This window comes from Saccopteryx bilineata, chromosome 7, assembly GCF_036850765.1.
Source record: "Saccopteryx bilineata isolate mSacBil1 chromosome 7, mSacBil1_pri_phased_curated, whole genome shotgun sequence".
Lineage (NCBI taxonomy): Eukaryota > Metazoa > Chordata > Mammalia > Chiroptera > Emballonuridae > Saccopteryx > Saccopteryx bilineata.
In genome coordinates this window covers 15,431,884-15,451,561 of record NC_089496.1, presented here as the reverse complement: position 1 = coordinate 15,451,561, position 19,678 = coordinate 15,431,884, and the positions used below count along the sequence as shown (strand labels likewise).

General features: G+C 39.4%; 1 pseudogene; it reads right to left on the bottom strand.

Moving 5' to 3' along the window:
• Positions 1–8,752: 8,752 nt before the first annotated feature.
• The window catches only part of LOC136310763 (large ribosomal subunit protein uL23 pseudogene), a 40,716-nt pseudogene continuing 29,790 nt past the window's right edge, over positions 8,753–19,678 (bottom strand).

Genomic DNA, 19,678 nt, shown 5'->3' with positions numbered 1-19,678 from the left:
ATTACTTGATGCTTCTCATCTTCTGCCTTCTTGTCCAACTTGCGTATGCATACAATGTATTTTATACTGTTCTTTGGTTTCAATTTCCAAAAAAATATGCTTATATAAATTAATGAAGTTAATATATCTACTGCTGGGAAAAATTATTTTTAATTAATTAATTTATTTAATTTTTATTGATTTTAATTTATTGTGTTTACATAGATTCAAGTGTCTCACCAAATATATCTCGCCCCCAGATCTTTGTTTCCCTTGGCCTCCCATTCCCTCCTCCCAAAACGCTTTCCCCCTTCCCTCCAGAATTTGCGGTCCTACTCTCTATAATGCTGTGTTATGTGTATATAATTTCACAGTTTCTTTCCCTTCTCTCATCCCCTTTCCCTCTGATGACTTTCCCTCTGGTCCCTTTGCGCCTCTGCCTCAATTCCGTTCCTCAGTTCACATTGTTCATTAGATTCCTCAAATGAGTGAGGTCATATGATATTTTTCTTTCTCTGTCTAGCTTATTTCACGTAGCATAATAGTCTCCAGGTCCATCCATGTTGTTGCAAAGATTTTTCTTTTTCACGGCTGTGTAGTATTCCATTCTGTATATGTACCACTGCTTTGTAATCCACTCATCCACTGATGGACACTTGGACTGTTTCCAGATCTTGATTATTGTAAACAATAAACATGGGGGTGCATTTCTTCTTTTGAATCAGTGAGTTGGTATTCTTAGGATATATTCCCAAAAGTGGGATAGCTGGGTCAAAAGGCAGTTCCATTTTTAATATTTTGAGCAATCTCCATACTGTTTTCCACAGTGGCTGCACCAGTCTGCATTCCCACCAGCAGTGCAGGAGGGTTCCCTTTTCTCCACATCCCCCCCAGCACTTATTCTGTGTTGTTTTGTTAATGAGAGCCATTCTTACTGGTATGAGGTGATATCTCACTGCGATTTTAATTTGCATTTCTCTAATGATTAATGATGTTGAGCATTTTTTCATCTGTCTATTGGCCATCTGTATGTCCTCTTTGGAGAAGTATCCATTCAGTTCTTTTGCCCATATTTTTAATTGGATTATTTACCTTCCTGGTGTTGAGTTTTACAAGTTCTTTATATATTTTTGTTATTAATTCCTTATCAGACATATTGTCAAATATGTTCTCCCATTGTGTGGTTTGTCTTTTTTTTTGTTTATATTGTCTTTAGCTATGCAAAAGCTTTTTAGTTTGATATAGTCCCATTTGTTCATCCAGTCATTTATTTCACTTGCCCATGGAGATAAATTAGCAAATATATTGCTGCTGCAAGAGATGTTGGAGAGCTTACTGCCTATGTTTTCTTTCAAGATGATTTTGGTTTCACAACTTACATTTAAGTCTTTTATCCATTTTGAATTCATTTTTGTGAATTGTGTAAGTTAGTGGTCTAGTTTCACTTTTTTGTGAAAACCTGTCCAATTTTCACAATACCATTTGTTAAAGAGACTGTCTTCACTCCATTATATGCTCTTACCTTGTTTGTCATTATCAATTGTCCGTAAAGGTGTGGGTTTATTTCTGGGTTCTCTGTTCTGTTTCATTGATCTATATCCCTGTTTTTATGCCAGTACCAAGCTGTTTTGAGAACAATGGCAAGTAGTATGACTTGATATTAAGAGGTGTGACACCACCGACTTTATTCTTCATTCTCAAGATTGCTGAGGCTATTCGTGCTCTTTTTTGGTTCCATATATATTGTTGGAATATTTTTTTGATGTCTTTGAAGAATGCCATTGGTATTTTAATAAGAATTGCATTGAATTTATAGATTGCTTTGGGTACTATAGACATTTTAATGATGTTTATTCTTCCTATCCATGAACACGGTATATGCTTTCACTTGTTTGTATCTCCTTTGATTTTTTTTATCAAGGTTTTATAATTTTCCAAGTATATGTCTTTAACCTTCATGGTTAAATTTACTCTTAGTTACTTTATTTTTTGTTGTTGTTGCAATAGTGAAGGGGATTGTTTTCTTAATTTCTCTTTCAGACAGTTCATTTTTGGTGTATAAAAATGCCTCAGATTTCTGAATATTAATTTTATATCCTGCCACCTTGCTGAATTAATTTATCAGGCACAGTAGTTTTTTGACTGAGACTTTATGGTTTTCTATGTACAGTATCATATCATCAGCAAATAATAATAGTTTTACTTCTTTATTTCCAATTTGGATGCCTTTTATTTCTTCTTCTTGTCTGATTGCTGTAGGTAGGACTTCCAGTACTATGTTGAATAAGAGTGGTGAAAGGGGGCACTCCAGCCTTGTACCTGATCTTAAGGGAATTTTTTAAATTTTTGCCCATTGAGTATGATGTTGGCTGTGGGTTTCTCATAGATGGACTTTATCATGTTGAGGTATGTTCCCTGTATTCCCACTTTGCTGAGAGTTTTGATCATAAATGGGTGCTGGATTTTATCAAATGCTTTTTCTGCATCTATTGATATTATCATTTGGTTTTTCTCCTTTTTATTTATGTGATGAATTACATTAATTGATTTGCAAATATTGTGCCAGACTTGCCTCCCAGAATAAATCCAACTTCATCATGATGTATGATTTTTTTCACGTATTGCTTGCTGGATGTGGTTTGCTAATATTTTGTTGAGAATTTTAGCATCTATGTTCATCAGAGATATTGGCCTATTGTTTGTTTTCTTATTATTGTCTTTACCTGGTTGTGGAATGAGGATTAATCTTTCCTCATAAAAGTAGCTTGGAAGTCTTCCCTCCTCTTGAATTTTTTGAAATAGCTTGAGAAGAATAGTAGTTCTTCTTTGAATATTTGGTAGAATTCACCTGTGAAGCCATCTAGCCCAGGACTTTTGTTAGGTGGGAGTTTTTTTTAATAACTCTTTAAATCTCATTCATTATAATCAGTCTGTTTAGGTTTTTTGATACTTCCAGACTGATTTTTAAAAGATTATAGGTTTCAAGGAATTTGTCCATTTCACCTAGTTTGTCTAATTTTGAGGCATACAGTTCTTCATAATATTTTCTTACACCTCTTTCTATTTCTGCTGTGTTAGTTGTTACTTCTCCACTCTCATTTAAATATTATTTATTTGATTCCTCTCTCTCTTTTTTCTGGTTAAAGGTTCATCAATTTTGTTTACCTTTTCAAAGACCCAGCTCTTTGTTTCATTGATCTTTTGTATGATTTTTTTAGCCTCTATGTCATTTATTTCCATTCTGATTTTTATTATTTCCTTCTTCTGCTTCCTCTGGGCTTTCCTTGCTGGTCTTTCTCTAGTTCTTTTAGCTGCAAGGTTAAATTGTATATTTGAGCTTTTTCTTGCTTAAGGTATGACTGTAATGTTATGAACTTCCCTCTCAGGACTGCTTTTGCTGTGTTCCATAAATTTAGAGTTGTTCTTTGTTCATTTTTATTTGTTTCAAGGAAACTTTTTATTTCTTCTTTGATCTCATTTTTAACCCATTTGTTATTTAATAACATGCTATTTAGTTTCCAAGTGTTTGAATGTTTTTCAGTTTTTCTATTGTAGTTGATTTTAGGTTCTTGTTTTGCATTTATTTGAATATTTTTTGCCATATCCTTCTGGTCTCGAGTGTTTCTGTTGAACAGTTGGATGTCAACCTTATGGGGGGCTCTTTTTAGGTGATTGACTGCTTTTTTCTTGAAGTTTTTACTATTCTTTCTGTATCTCTTAACTTCAGTTTTTCAATTATGATGTGTCTTGGTGTAGGTCTCTTTGGCTTCCACTTTAATGGGACTCTGTGCTTCTTGAACTTGTGTGACTTTTTCATTCATCAATTTAGGGAATTTTTCAGCTATGATTTTCTCAAACAGGTTCTCTATCCCTTGTTCTTTCTCTTCTCTTTCAGGAACCCCCATGATGCAGATATTATTTCTCTTCATGTTGTCACAGAGCTCTCTTAGAGTTTCCTGAGACTTTTTGATCCTCTTTTCTTTTTGCTGCTCTGATTACATGCTTTTATATATCTTGTCCTCTAAGTTGCTGATTCAGTCCTCTGCTTCATTCAGCCTGCTGTTGATTCCTTCTAGTGTAGTCTTCATTTCTGATATTGCAATTGTCATTTCTGACTGACACTTTTTTATGATTTCAATGTTCTTTTTGATGCTTGCCATTTTTTTATTTAGGTGCTCATTATGTCCATCAGTTGCAGCTATAAGATCTTTAAGCATTCTAACAATCATTACTTTAAATTCTGCATCCGGTAATTTGGTTACTTCCATCTCATTCAGTTCTTTCTCTGGTGATTTCTCTTATTGATTCATTTGGATTGCATTTTTCTATCTTCCCATTTTTTCTGTGTGCCAATTGAAAACTTGCTGGGTTAGGGCAGCTGACATTTGTACAGGGAATGTACAGGCCCCTCCTCCAGGGGCTTAATTCTTCAGCCTCAGCTGGTTGCTCAGGTTTTAAATCTCCCTAACAAGGTGAGCCACATAAAAGTCTTAATTTTCCTGCTGTTTGTTTGCTGAGCCAAGCTCAAAACTTCTGTGATTGCCCTGGCCAGTTGGCTCAGCAGTAGAGCGTCGGCCTGGCATGTGGGGGACCTGGGTTCGATTCCCGGTCAGGGCACATAGGAGAAGCACCCATTTGCTTCTCCACCCTCACCCCCTCCTTCCTCTCTATCTCTCTCTTCCCCTCCCGCAGCCAAGGCTCCACTGGAGCAAAGATGGCCCGGGCGCTGAAGATGGCTCCTTGGCCTCTGCCCCAGGTGCTAGAGTGGCTCTGGTCGCGGCAGAGCGACACCCCAGAGGGGCAGAGCATCGCCCCCTGGTGGGCAGAGCATTGCCCCTGGTGGGCGTGCCGGGTGGATCCCGGTCGAGTGCATGCGGGAGTCTGTCTGACTGTCTCTCCCCGTTTCCAGCTTCAGAAAAAATACAAAAAAAACACTTCTGTGATTAGGACAGGGGTAATGGGTGTATCTTGTTCTTTGGCCCCAGTTGAAACTTATCCAGGCCTTTTTTTTCCTGTATGGTAAGTCCACAAATATGCGGTGAGTATGACCTCTGAGAACCAGAAGGTGTGGTCTGCGCAGCCACTCTTCAAGTGTGGGGAGTGTTCTCTGAATCAGAAGGGGGATGTGTAGCTCAGATCTCTCCAGAAACCTGAGTTACTGCCGCTCCTCTTTACTTTCTCCTTTCTGAACAGCCTTTCACGCTGATTGGAGCTGAAGAGATTGCTGGAGGTGGGTCAATTTGCCTTACGCTAGGCTCATGCTGGACATAGGGAGTGCCCCTCCCCATACATTTGGCTGCCTCTGTATTGGAGAATGACTCAGCTCAGATATTCTTCTCTTTGTCACCGTTTGTGTCCCTGTGCCTCGATATCCCCACTTTCCTCACACAAGACCAGTCATCTCAGCCCTCCTTGGTGTTGTATTTGTATGAAGAAACACCAAAGGCTTGTCATTATATAAAATGCTACAGTACAACCCTATTTTTTCCCTTTTTTTTAGCATGCACACACACACATGAGAAAGAGAGAGAGAAGAAGAAAGAGAGATGAGAAGCATCAACTTGTGCCACTTTAGTTATTTATTGATTGCTTCTCATATGTGCCTGGAGAGTAGGATAGGGGAGGAGGTGAGGGAAACCTTTGGGCTCAAGCCAGCAACCATGGGATCATGTCAATGATTCTGCTCTCAAGCCAACAACCCTGTGCTCAAGCTGGTGAGCCCATGCTCAAGCTAGGGACCTCAGGGTTTTGAACCTGGGACGTCAGTATCTCAGGTTGACACTCAGTGTACTGTGCCATCACCAGTCTGGCAGTAGAACCCTAATTTTTAGTTGAAAGTGTTATCTTCTGATCTCTAACACAGCTACATGTCAGAGGGGCCAATATTTTTGTCTTAGTCAATCTCCTTAATTGTTTTTATAAAATATTACAATTGTCATCATGTGGAACTTGTTTTTCCATCAGGCATATACAGGGGTAGGCAAAAATAGATTTACAGTTCTTTGTATGAAAAGTAATACAATAATTAATAGATAATAGTACAAGAATAAACTCTTTTGCATACTTATAACTATAAGTCTACTTTTGCCCACACGTGTAGAATCAACTTTAGTCAAGTGCTATTCACCACACGAGTCAATAACTCATTATAAACCATGAGGCTTGTGAAACAAAAATACAATTTGAGCTATTGAGTTACTGAGTTCTTAAAGGATTAAATTACAGTCCTGAAAATGATGAAAAGGTATCTGTTCTTTCATTCCCTTTTGGCTATCCCAGAGATTAAGTAAAAAGTATCTGTTCTTCAATTCCCTGTTGGCTATCCCAGAGGTTAAGTAGTAACTTCAGTTTTCAGTCTGCCCTAGTGGTCTATTACAATTTCTTATGTTGAACCTCTCTATAGATTAAAGTAATTATTAATTTAAGAATTACATAAGTTTTCAAATTTATTGCTACATATGACCAAATTGGTTGGTGGGGGGGGAAGAACTGTTTAATTTTCCCCCAAATTTTGCCCTATAGTTTCTTGAAATAGTTGTCTTAAGGGACTGGCCAGATTCTACACTGACCGTTCTGACCAATGTCCCTTTTATGTCAGGCACCCTAAATAAATGCATAAAGGACCTGTCATGGCTAGCCTTAGACATAATCTGATTCAAGAGCAAGAAGAAAATAACTCACCCACCAGAAGCAAAAGATTCCTCCATTTGCTGACTATGTCCTGAAATTCTTTTCAGAGGAACCAGAGTGTCTCATTTTACAGTTAGAAATTGAGGGCAAGCACCTGGAAAACATAAGCTTAATTGTAGATGAGATTTAATATAACTGCAAATACTGCTTATGGAAGTCAGTTATGCAGGCTTGGGAAGATAAAAGATGAACTGGCAATGGTGAGGATGAAAGGTGGCCAGTGAAAGAGAAGTTCAGGGAAAACACATCCTGGTAGTCACTAGTCAGAAGGCTGAGAGCAGCAGCAGTTGTTTTGCTCTGCTGGGTTAGGCCCTAATGACAACTAGATCAGGGAAAGTTAAAAAAAAAGGCAAAATTGGCAGGTGATGCCATTTACACTTGTGTATTTGCTTGACTAAGATATTTCTGGAAAACTGTGAAAACGGTTTTCAGCCATCAATTTTGAGGCAATATTTTGGAATGTGAAGGAATCTTGAGACTGAGCAGTTAAGCTACAATCAAAATGTTTGGAACAGGCCCTGGCCGGCTAGCTCAGGGGTAGAGCGTCGGCCTGGCATGTGGGAGTCCCGGGTTCGATTCCTGGCCAGGGCACACAGGAGAAGCGCCCATCTGCTTCTCCACCTCTCCCCCTCTCCTTCCTCTCTGTCTCTCTCTTCCCCTCCTGCAGCCAAGGCTCCATTGGAGCAAAGTTTTCCCGGGCACTGAGGACGGCTCTATGGCCTCAGCCTCAGGTGCTAGAATGGCTCTGATTGTGGCAGAGTGACACCCAAGATGGGCAGAGCATTGCCTCCTGGTGGGCGTGCTGGGTGGATCCCGGTCGGGCGCATGCGGGAGTCTGTCTGACTGCCTCCCCATTTCCAACTTCAGAAAAATACAAAAAAAAAATGTTTGAAACATTTGCAACTGAGTGTGAAACAAGCCCATGTTATAGCTAATCAGAATTTCCTGAAACATGTTTATGTTCATGTGTTTGGGATTAAAATATTGAATGAAAATCATACTATGAATCCCATTATCGTACTTGGGAAATATTGATATACAAGGACAATGAAAGCATTGTTTTTATTTTGGGGGACTCTTATGTGACACAATGGTAAAGCTTTATTTTCACTTATTTATTTATTTTAGCAAGAGATAGACAGGGACAGACAGATAAGAAGGGAGAGAGATGAGAAGCATCAACTCATAGTTGTGGCACCTTAGTTGTTCATTGATGCGCCTTGACCGGGAAACTTCAGCTGAGCCAGTGATCCCTTGCTCAAGTCAGTGATCTTGGGCTCAAGCCAATGACCTTTGGGCTCAAATCAGCAACCATGGAGTCATGTCTGTGATCCCACATTCAGTTTGGCAACCCCGCACTTAAGCTGGTGAGCCTGTGCTCAAGATGGATGAGCCCATACTCAAGCTGGAGACCTTGGGATTTTGAATCTAGGTCCTCAGCATTCCAGGCCGATGCTCTATCCACTGTGCCATTACTTAAAGCACTTTAGAGAAGTAATTCATATACTCAGATTATAGAAAGTGTCTCATCACTGTGACAAACCATGCTGCAAAAATGTGCCAATAAAATACTCTAGATAGAACAATTCCTAACAAAAGAATTTTCTCTGGCCAGTAACCTGGCCTAACTAATCAAGTCAAATATATAAACAAGAATAGCATGCCTGACCTGTGGTAGCACAGTGGATAAAGTGTCAACCTGGAAAGCAGAGGTCGCTGGTTGGAACCCTGGGCTTGCCTGGCCAAGGCACACACAAGAAGCAATTACTATGAGTTGATGCTTCCAGCTCCTCCCTGTTCCCTTTTCTCTCTCTGTAAAATCAATAAAAAATATTTTCTAAAATGAAAAGAACAAATTAAAATTTGTCTAAAAATTGAAATAAAAATCAAGATAGAGTAAAAAGTTTGCTCATTGGCTACTAAAGCAAGTTCAGCAAGGACAATCATATTAAATAAAACTTTTCTGGATAAAAGTTATGGTTTGGGGGAGCACAGAAACAGCGTAAACATTTAACATATCTAGGTTTTTTTTTATTTTAGAGTGGAAACATTTTATGTTTAGAATTAATCAGCTGGACTCAGTTTAGATGATCTCAATTTTGTTGGCAACATCCAAAGCATACTAGTCAGGAGCCAGTCAAACATATGCCTTCTTCTCTCCATCAGGCCTGATAAGGGTGTTGAGCTTGGCCACATTGCTATCATAGAGCTTCTTTACAACCTGTTTGGTCTAATGTTTGTTGACCATGATGTCCACTATGAACACAAGTATATTGTTGACTTCTATCAATATCTTCTTCATGACTGACTTGGTAGTCAGGGGGAATTTGATGAGCACATAGTGGTCCAGCTTGTTTCTCCTGGGGGCACTCTTATCAGGATATTCAGGCTACCTTCTGGCTGCAGTGTCTTCAGCCATCAGAAGGTGAGTGACGTACAGATATTTTTAATTTTTTTTTTTTTTTATGATTGTGGATGCCTTTTTGTTTGTTTGTTTGTTTAGTGACAGGAGGGGAGATAGAAAGACAGACTCTCTCTCACATGCACCTCGACCAGGACCCACGCAGCAACTCCTGAATGGGGCTGATGCTCAAATCAACCAAGCTATCCTCAGCACCTAGCGATGACGCTGGAACCAATTGAGTCACTGGCTGTGGGAGGGGAAAAGGGAGAGAAGAGGGAGAGGGCTGGGGATGGTTGCGTCTCTAGTGTGCCCTGACTGAGGATCAAACCTGGGACATCCACAGACTGGGATGTTTACATACTGGGCCAACACTCTAGCCCAGGGGTCGGGAAACTTTCTGGCAAAGAAAGCCATGAACGCCACATATTTTAAAATGTAATTCTGTGAGAGCCCTACAATGACCCGTGTGCGTTATACATTATCCAATAAAAATTTGGTGTTGTCCCAGAGGACAGTTGTGATTGGCTCCAGCAGCCTACAACCATGAACATGAGTGGTAGAAAATGAATGGATTGTAATACATGAGAATGTTTTATTTTTTTATTTTTTTTTTTCTTCTGTATTTTTTTGAAGCTGGAAATGGGGAGAGACAGTCAGACAGACTCCCACATGCGCCCGACCGGGATCCACCCAGCACGCCCACCAGGGGGCAACACTCTGCCCCTCCGGGGCATCGCTCTGTTGTGACCAGAGCATCTGGGGCAGAGGCCAAGGAGCCATCCCCAGCGCCCGGGCCATCTTTGCTCCAGTGGAGCCTCAGCTGCGGGAGAGGAAGAGAGAGACAGAGAGGAAGGAGAGGGGGAGGGGTGGAGAAACAGATGGGCGCTTCTCCGGAATCGAACCCGGGACTTCTGCAAGCCAGGCCGACGCTCAACCACTGAGCCAACTGGCCAGGGCTGTTTTATATTTTTAACTTTATTATTTTTTTATTAAAGATTTGTCTGCGAGCCAGATGCAGCCATCAAAAGAGCCACATCTGGCTCGTAAGCCATAGGTTCCCGACCCCTGCTCTAGGCATTGAGCCAACCTACCAGGGCCAATGTATGCCTTTCAGCACTGTTTTCTTTGCCTTCAAAGCCTTTGCCTTGGCTTTGGCTTTGGGAGGGACAGGGGCTTCCTTTTTGCTTTTAAGGCCATCTTCATGAAAAGTTGTATTTTGACTTATTTTTTTAAGAGAGAGAGAGGAACAGACAGGAAGGGAGAGAGATAAGAAGCATGAACTCACAGCTGCAGCACTTTAGCTGTTCATTGATTGTTTTTTTATATGTGCCTTGACTGGGGAGCTCCAGCTGATCCAGTGACCCCTTGCTCAAGCCAGTGACACTGATCTTCAAGACAGCAACCTTTGAGCTCAAACCAGCAACACACTCAAGTCGGCAATCCCGCACTCAAGCTGGATGAGCCCAAATTCAAGACAGAGACCTCTGGGTTTTGAACCTGGGCGTTCGGTGTCCCAGGTCAACACTTTATCCACTGCACCACTGCCTGATCAGGTTGTATCTTGACTTTTTTTTTCTTTTTTTTTTTTGTATTTTTCTGAAGCTGGAAATGGGGAGAGACAGTCAGACAGACTCCCGCATGTGCCCGACCGGGATCCAACCGGGATCCACCCGGCACGCCCACCAGGGGGCGACGCTCTGCCCACCAGGGGGCAATGCTCTGCCCCTTCTGGTGGCCGCTCTGTCACGATCAGAGCCACTCTAGCGCCTGGGGCAGAGGCCGAGGAGCCATCCCCAGCACCCGGGGCCATCTTTGCTCCAATGGAGCCTCGCTGCGGGAGGGGAAGAGAGAGACAAAGAGGAAGGAGAGGGGAAGGGGTGGAGAAGCAGATGGGCGCTTCTCCTATGTGCCCTGGCCGGGAATCGAACCAGGGACTTCTGCAAGCCAGGCCGACGCTCTATCACTGAGCGAACTGGCCAGGGCCTGTATCTTGACTTTTAATAAATGATGAGTATTTCCACAATAACATCATGGATGGGTAGTTGACATAAAAGTGTCATTGATGAGTGATGGAAGCTTGCCAAAACACAGCCGGTGTTTATGAATGATGTTGTGTGGGTCAGCCCAGTTCTAGAGTGAGCCCTGATGGAGCACATAGCACTGCCAGCAGGCAGCATCTTCACTGACTTCATGTTCAACAGTATCAGTGATTTGCAGAAGGTCCAGAAAGCAAGATTATTCACATTTCAAAAGGCAAAATGAGAAATAGTGATTTATTCAATAAAAACAAACCACATAGTGAATTATATAATTACAATTTATTATTTCTATGAGCTAGAATACTAGATTTAAAAACCTGTAGGGTAAAATTCAATGAAAATTTGTGCACTTTTTATTAAATACACAATTTTTTCATTAAAAAAGGAAAATACCAAGTGTGCTTTGGCAGTGTGGTTTACAAGAAGACATCTTGTAAAATATCATTCTATCTTAAAATTAATAGTGTCCAAGTCATGAGACAAATAGTTCCTTTATTTCTGGAGTATCATGTTGGATTTTTTTTTTCCAGTGGTACATTTAAGAAAGAATTTGACAAATAGTGAAGTATCCAGCAGTCATGGGAGCAGCCTGGAAACCATACCTGCAGAGGACCAGTAGAAGTATAACATGCTACTTAGTGTCAATAAGAGAAACAGTTAAAAATATATATTTTAAGAGTTTCCTTAGAGAAGTGAGAGAATAAATTTGCTTTATATTGCCACAAAGGAACAAAACAACAACAGATCAGTAAGGAGGGTGATTTTAATTCCATCTGAAGAAATACTTGTTTAAATAACTAGAACAGTGATATAACTAGGTTGCTTGGCCAGGCAGGAGTTCTCTGCATCACGGACAGAGAAGTCCAAGAGTGAGTCACAAGAGCACAGAGGCAGAGATTAAGACATGAAGTCAGTAGAGGGAGAGGATATAGATTACCAAGAGAATAGCCTCAGGGATGTAACCCTCACATTGGGGTCTCATAGGAGGACAAGCCAAAGGACACTGAGGAGAAACTCTGGAGCTAGGAAGAGTCAGAAAACAGCATCTCGTCTTGGAAGTCAGAGGAAGAAGCCAAGAAGAAATAAAATAGTCGATAGTATGAGATATTCAAGAGACATAAAATAAGCCCTGAAAAGCAGTATTTGAACTTAAATATTAAGGTTACTGATGACCTTAATGATTTCTGTCACATTATGAAGAAAGAAATCAGTCTGTGGAGAGTTGTGGGAAAACTAGAGGTGAGGAAGAGGAGCAGGAAGTGAAAGTTATTTTTTCTAAAATGTCAGCAAATTTCTAGTAGAAGGACAATGGGGCAATGCTATGAGCTGAAAGTTTGTGCCCCTCACCCCAAACCATATGTTATGATGTAGGGTGCCATCAGAAATATACCAACGTGATGGTTTTTGGAGATAAGGGTTTTGGGAGGTCATTAGGGTTAGATTAGGTCATGAGAGTAGAAACCTCATGATGGAGTTGGTGGCTTTATTAAAAAAAGGAAGAGAAAGAGGCCCTTCTTCCTCTGCCATGTGCAGACACAGTGAGAAGGTAGCTACCTGTAAGCCAAGAAAGAAGCTGTCACCAGAACCCATTGTGGCTGGCACCCTGATCTTGGATTTCCAGCCTCTAGAACTGTGAAAATTTTAATTTCTGTTTTTAAAGCCACTCATTCTGTGGCATTTTGTTATGGCAGCCTAAGCTAATACAGGCAATAACCAAAATAAGATTCTAGGTCATAGAAAGGCTTTTAATTTTAATTTTTTTCTTTTAAGATGGGAAAGATTGAATATGTTTCTAGGCTCAGAGGAGGAAGCCAATGGAAAGGAAAAGTTGAGATGGAAGATGGAATGGATAATTCATGGAGCAAGTCTCTTCAGGAAGCAACAGGAAGTGGCGCCAAGAGCATGAGCAGAGATGAATCTAAACCAGGAAAAACACTTACTGGGTGTAGGAAGCAGAGTGTCCAGGTTGTTACCCATCACTGGTTGTTGACGTGTTTCATATTCTGCATTCAGGAAGTGTTGGAGAAGAATAAAGTGTCCAGTTGGAAAAAAGTGAGTACCACAAAATGATTAGTTAATCAGGAGCTACATTGGTTTCCTACTGGCCTTCCTTCAGCTATAGAAAATTCCACCCATTTTCAGGGATAATTATTTCATTGTAGCTCTATGATTTTATTTTTTATTGTAGCTTTATGGTGAAAAGACACAGTGACCAAAAGAAGGAAAGGAAGGAAGGAAGGAAGGAAGGAAGGAAGGAAGGAAGGAAGGAAGGAAGGAAGGAAGGAAGGAAAGAAGGAAGGAAGGAAGGAAAGAAAGAAAGAAAGAAAGAAAGAAAGAAAGAAAGAAAGAAAGAAAGAAAGAAAGAAAGAAAGAAAAGCTTAAATAACTGCTTCCAGGTAGAGTTTGTAAAAGCCAGGGACATGCATGTCTATAACTGTCAGTAAAAATAAATAACAGATTATCAATGCTGAACAATATTCAGCCAGAACCATTTTCTAAAGATTTCTAATGAAAATCTGAGAGTCAGAAATATTTTTAATAGAGAATAATTTCATCTCTTTTGGGGTTATTAAGTGCCTGTGTGTGTGTGTGTGTCTGTGCGTGTACATGCACATGTGTGTGTATGATGTAAGCCCTTATTTCAATATTGAGTTGCTTTTAAAATACATTTAAGGTTATCTAGGCTCTATTGGTATCTTCAGATAACCATTATTAACACAATTTAACTATGACTTTCCCTGCTCGTGACTTTTCATGTCTCAGAGAATTTCATGTATTCCCTAAGTAACACCTGGTACCTTTCAAGTTACACAAATAATGTTTGTTAATTTAAATTTCATTGCTTTTTAGCATTTCCCCAGGAAGCAACAAATGTGAAAATCAAAGCATGACTGTTTTGTATAGATTCATCTATATATAATATAAATAGCCTGATTAAAGTGATCATCCAATCGTCCGAATTTCAAATAGAGGAAGTTTGAAAACACTGCCATCTACTGCAATAGCTATACATTGCACAGGCATCTTATAAACTGAAAGGAGGTAAAAGAGAAAATATTTTACCATGCCATACACAGACATATCATTAAATTGTTGAAGAAGATTTAAAATTATAATTAAGTTGTGTTCTTAAGTGTGATACTGTGCAAGGTACGTTTATACATGCACCTCTATGACACTTGCTAGAATAGTCAGGCTCATTCAATGGCAGGATTGGGGAGCCCTTGTGGGTCTGACGTGGGAAACCTGGTGTGAAACCAGTGTGTTTAGTACAATTCAGTTAGTGACCAAAAACTTTATGATGTGAGTAAGTAATGATTACCTTGAATATTGAAACAGGCTTGGTTTCAAGGGGATACTTATAAACTCTTTTGTATAACTAAACAGCTTTTTGTCTGGCTCTCAGAGTCCTTGAAATTCTCAGTTCAAGGGAGGTCAAATAATTATATCATAATACATAAAGTTAATTCACCTTTTCCTGCATATTTTTATTTTTAAAAAGTTGCTTTCAACAGAATAATTCACTGATTCTTTATCTCATTTGAGCATATATATTTAGCAAAGAAAATTTTATGAAAATATTAACTGCAGGGCCCCTATCGCCATAACATCATGAAAAAATTACAGTTGACCAAATTAAAAAGAATATACTTTTATTGTTAAGTCTCCATTTGTCTAGGGGAAAATGTTCTCTAAATCTCAATAATTTATATCTATTTGCCTTTCACTGAAATGTATGACCTATTCTGTGATTTTGCTGTTATTTCCTAGTAATATACATTAAGGTGACATATCTTGGGATTTCCATTAGCAAGACAATATATACAAACAAGATCAATAGCCTGATGATCCTATGGATCAGAACTTTGGAATCTTAATGTTTATCCATTATCTTTCACAGGCTTCTATTTAAGAATACCTAATTTCATGAATACCTGCTTGGAATCTCTGAATAAAGCATATTGACCGAGGAAAAAGAATTGAGAGTAAACATGATAGATTGGTGTCCTCCTATTCTAACCATTAATCATTGAACAAACAATTTTTAAAAGTGTGTAGTAAGGAATTCTGTAGCATATAAATTCAATATTTTTTAATGAACTCAAGTTACATTGCCTAGGCATTCACCTTTTGGGTTACAAAAGGACCAAATATAGTCAGCTACAGTAATGATTATTAATTTATAATGCAGATTCTCAATATTCTAGTAAAAAGTTTTATTTATCTGCTGTGATGGTTAATTTTATGTGTCAATGAGGCTGGGCAACAGTGCCCAGATATGTGGCTAATCATTACTCTGGATGTTTCTGTGAGAATGTTTTGGATGAGATACACATTTAAATACAGTGTGTCCATAAAGTCATGGTGCACTTTTGACCAGTCACAGGAAAGCAACAAAAGACAATAGGAATGTGAAATCTGTACCAAATAAAAGGAAAACCCTCCCAGCTTCTGTAGGATGATGTGGCAGCATGTGCACATGTGCAGATGATGACATAACACCATGTATACAGCGAAGCAGCCCATGGCCATACCAGTCGAGATGTGGACAGTACAGAGGAATGTTCAGTGTGTTCTGTGGCTCGTTAAATTCGAATCCGTGACCAAAGTGCAACGTGAATATCGGCGTGTTTATAACAAAGCGCCACCACATAGGAATAACATTACTCAATAGGATAAGCAATTGAAGGAAACGGGCAGTTTGGTGGAGAAATCCCGCTCTGGTAGGCCATCAGTCAGTGACGAGTCTGTAGAGGCTATACGGGATAGCTCCCTAAGGAGCCCTAAGAAATCTGTGCGTGAGCCCACATCGAACTGCACTGAATAGGTATGAAACTGGGAGAGTTTTCCTTGTATTTGGTGCAGATTTCACATTTTTATCGTCTTTTGTTGCTTTCCTGTGACTGGTCAAAAGTGCACCATGACTTTACGGACACACTGTAGATGGACTAAGAGTAAAGCAGAGAGGTTTCCATTGGGTGGGACTCATCCAAGCCACTGAAGACCAGAATAGAACAAACAGTTGACCTCTCCTGGGCAAGAGGGAACTGTTCTACAGATAGTAGTTTTCAGACTTTAACTGTGGCATCAACTTTTTCTGGGTCTCCAGCCTTTCTTTCCACTCTGCAGATTTATTTAAGATTTCTTAAGATAAATTTATAATAGCTGAATCAATTCCTTAAAATAAATTATATATATACATATATACTTAAAATATTTAGTATATATGTATATATATGGGAGAACTCTAACCAGTACAACTTGTGTTTAACTTTTTAAATTAAAGATATATGTTGTATTAGAATCTTTAGTTTCAAGAAACAGATTCTGACTCTGGCTAAGTTATTTTTTCATGAGCCCAGTGAGTAAGCAAGCCTGGGGCTGTCAGAGGAGTTGTCTGACAGCTTCTAGCTGTTGATCCAAGGACTCAGCAGAGGGGCATTTGATAAACATTCCCAGAAGACACTGAGCCTAGGTTTCAGTCAGTCAATCAAGCAAACAATATTTATCTAATTCCCTCAAACATTAATTCAGTAACTCTGCTAAGTGCACGCATATTGATATATTTTACCCAATCTTTATTTATTTCCCTATTTTTGTTCTGGCTTTCTTAGAACATGTTATTATACATATTTTTTTCTTCTCTCTCCTGTGCCTTCTTTCTTTCCTTCATTACTCCCATTCATCAGGACAAATTAATAAAATTTTGCAATTCTTTTTTGAGTCTTTGATTCTTGGGTTTTACTTTATATTTGCCAACTTTGGGCTTGCTGGAAACTGATTGCAGATGAGGAGCTGGACACAATGGGAGGTGGTACAAGTGGCAGGAGGAGGAGGGCCTTCCCTTACAGGGTAACTGAGGTGAGATCATCACAGCCTCATTAAACAAGTCAGGAGGACCCTCCTTGGACAGAGGAGCAAATAGTGCTTCTCCTGGAGAGTGGACACAAGAAAGTATGTGAATTTGAAATACTCTGAGTTACTCAAATCTTTCCATAAGTCCCCATTCATATTGTTGGGGTCTCTTTCTTTCCCTTAACTTTCTTATAAGGAACAGGTATGAATGGCTATGAATTCAAATGATACAATGAGGCAATCCAGAGAATTAAATTTTGAGTTTGGTTTTCTGGTATGCTATCCTACAAAAAGTTTTGATAAGACATTCTACATCATAATCATCAATATCCCATGGTTTTCTTAAGAAATTGAGGCTTTAATTCTTTATCTTTAGCTGTTCAGTACAATTGGAAACAACCAGCTTATCCTGTAGCCCTTAAAATTTTCACAACCTTCATATTTTTTTCTGTGGTAGCAGGTGTTTGGGCATACAAAGTCTTGCCTGTAATGGGCACTTTATTCCATGTGACTGTAAGTGTTAACTGTATCACTTAATTAGCTCTTTTGTCACTATGTGTGTGCTATGTGATGCCAGAATCTATCTCTTAGTAGTGGGTAGATTCTAGCACATATCAGCCCCAAGTAGTTCAGATAATTCATTCCAGATTTTCTCCACTTCCCTGAGGTTATATTGCCTTGAATTTCTTCTATAATCAATTTCTGTATCTAGAGTTTTTACCTATAAGAAAAAAAGTTATTTTGGTTGATTAAACATAAATTATAATTTATATTAATATATTAAGAAGCTTATGGGATTGTAGGGATAGCTAGAGAATGAGGCTGAGCTTCTAGAGAAAATGTCCTCAGACGTACATTAGAGCTGATCTGATAAAGAAACATCCACCATAGCCCTCATTAAGCATCAATACCAAGACCTTGATTTTCCTACAACTATGCTACTTCAATGCCAGGGACTCAACTTTACAGCTGCTGCCTTCCCTCAAAGTTGAATGCCTCTTGCTTTACTCTGGGTTCCCCTAGAAGTAGACTCCTTGAAAGAGTTATACATGCAAGGGTTTTATTATGAGCGTTACCCATGTAAGAAAAAATACAGGGTGTTAGAGTAAGACAGGAGAGCCACCAGAACTATTTAGGGTCACCTAAACCAAGTGTGACCCTAAATGAAGGGAGAAGAGATGGAAGGTGAGTAGAGGTTTGCTAGACTGCTGCAGTCTAAGGAAGTTTCTGGAAGGCCCTTCAAGTAGCTCTCCAGCTGAAGTTTGTTATCAGAGAAAAGGAATAGTCCACCTGAGTATTCCTGCACCATCCATTGAGCAGCTGTGTAGAAAGTGTGGCCACGTGCAAATGCTGGGGTGGCTCCAGAGGGCTGATACTAGGGCCTGCGGTCAATTATGCTCCCCATTGTTGGATGTCCAGCATGTATTCTCTTGGTTGCCACACCTTTGTCACCTTGCTTTGCCAGCATTCAGATCTTTTTTATTCCAAGTTACCTTCTTCCAAATCTTAAGTGCCATGTGGGTGAGTACCTTTGGCGGAATCTAATAAAGTCATATGTCCGTGCTTTAGCTGCAAAGAAGGCTAGGGAGGAGGCACTGAATTCATAAGCTGCAAATTGCTCAAATATAGCAAGGGTGCTAAAAAATAAGGTGGGCAGAGAGAAAACATGGCAGATGAAAACCACAGTAATGAAAAAAAAATGACATTAATGACAAACCTGAAACTGGGTATACTTAGCTATTTTATTAACATTTGGTAAATGGTTTTTTGAAAAGCAAGCTTTATGAATATCATTCAGAAATAAAAGTAAAAAGACCAAGGACAACAGTGACTATGAGGGGAAAAGAAAGAGAAAAAAGCAGAGGGCAGAGTTGAAAGAGAGAGAGAAGCAGGAAGAAGAGGAAAGAAGTTAAAGGACATGTTGACAGGAAAGAAGCTAGCAGAGGGAAGGAGCTCGTAACAGAAGGGAGAAAAACTGGGGAAGGGAGCAATGGAGAAGGTCAAATCCAGGAGCTGGCTCCTGGAGGCCACACTTTTCGACATTATAATCCAAGATTACACAGCTAGTAAGTAGCAGTTGGACTGGAACCCAGATCTCCTTGTTTTGAGAATTTTTATTTCATCAGAATGCCCTCAGGACAACTCAAACATACTGAAGGAACTTTTTGCAAATGATTGTTTTCACTGGATTTGGTGTACAGAATATTACAAAATCGTGGAAAAATGAGGATGCTAACTCATTACTAGAACCATGCAGTTTACTCCATCTAGTCAACTAAAAAATAGTGGTTAACTCTTTTTTAAGAGTTATATTCCCTCATAGAGTAGATATGTTGCTTCCTTTATTCACAGAACTACATGTTAGATCTGTGGGTAGGAACTACAAGACAGTAGGAAAAAAAAAAAAGAGTTATATTCCCTGAGGTTATATTGCCTTGGTTGCTCCTTTGACTCTTTATTTTGAGATCTTGTTCCTATGTGGCCTCCATCCCAGAATGTAGCTTATAGATTTGTTTTTTGTTAACTAGATTTTTTTTTCCAGAATTCCTCTAATTTTAATTGTGGCAGATAAGATGGTACCTAGTTGGTGCTTCCGTTTTCTCCCATTTGTACAATTCTGATAGGACTATGTGATACAATTTAGATAGCAGATATTTGAGTTAAGTCAAATACAAAATGAGTAAATGAATTAATTTTTTCTGGTACAAAT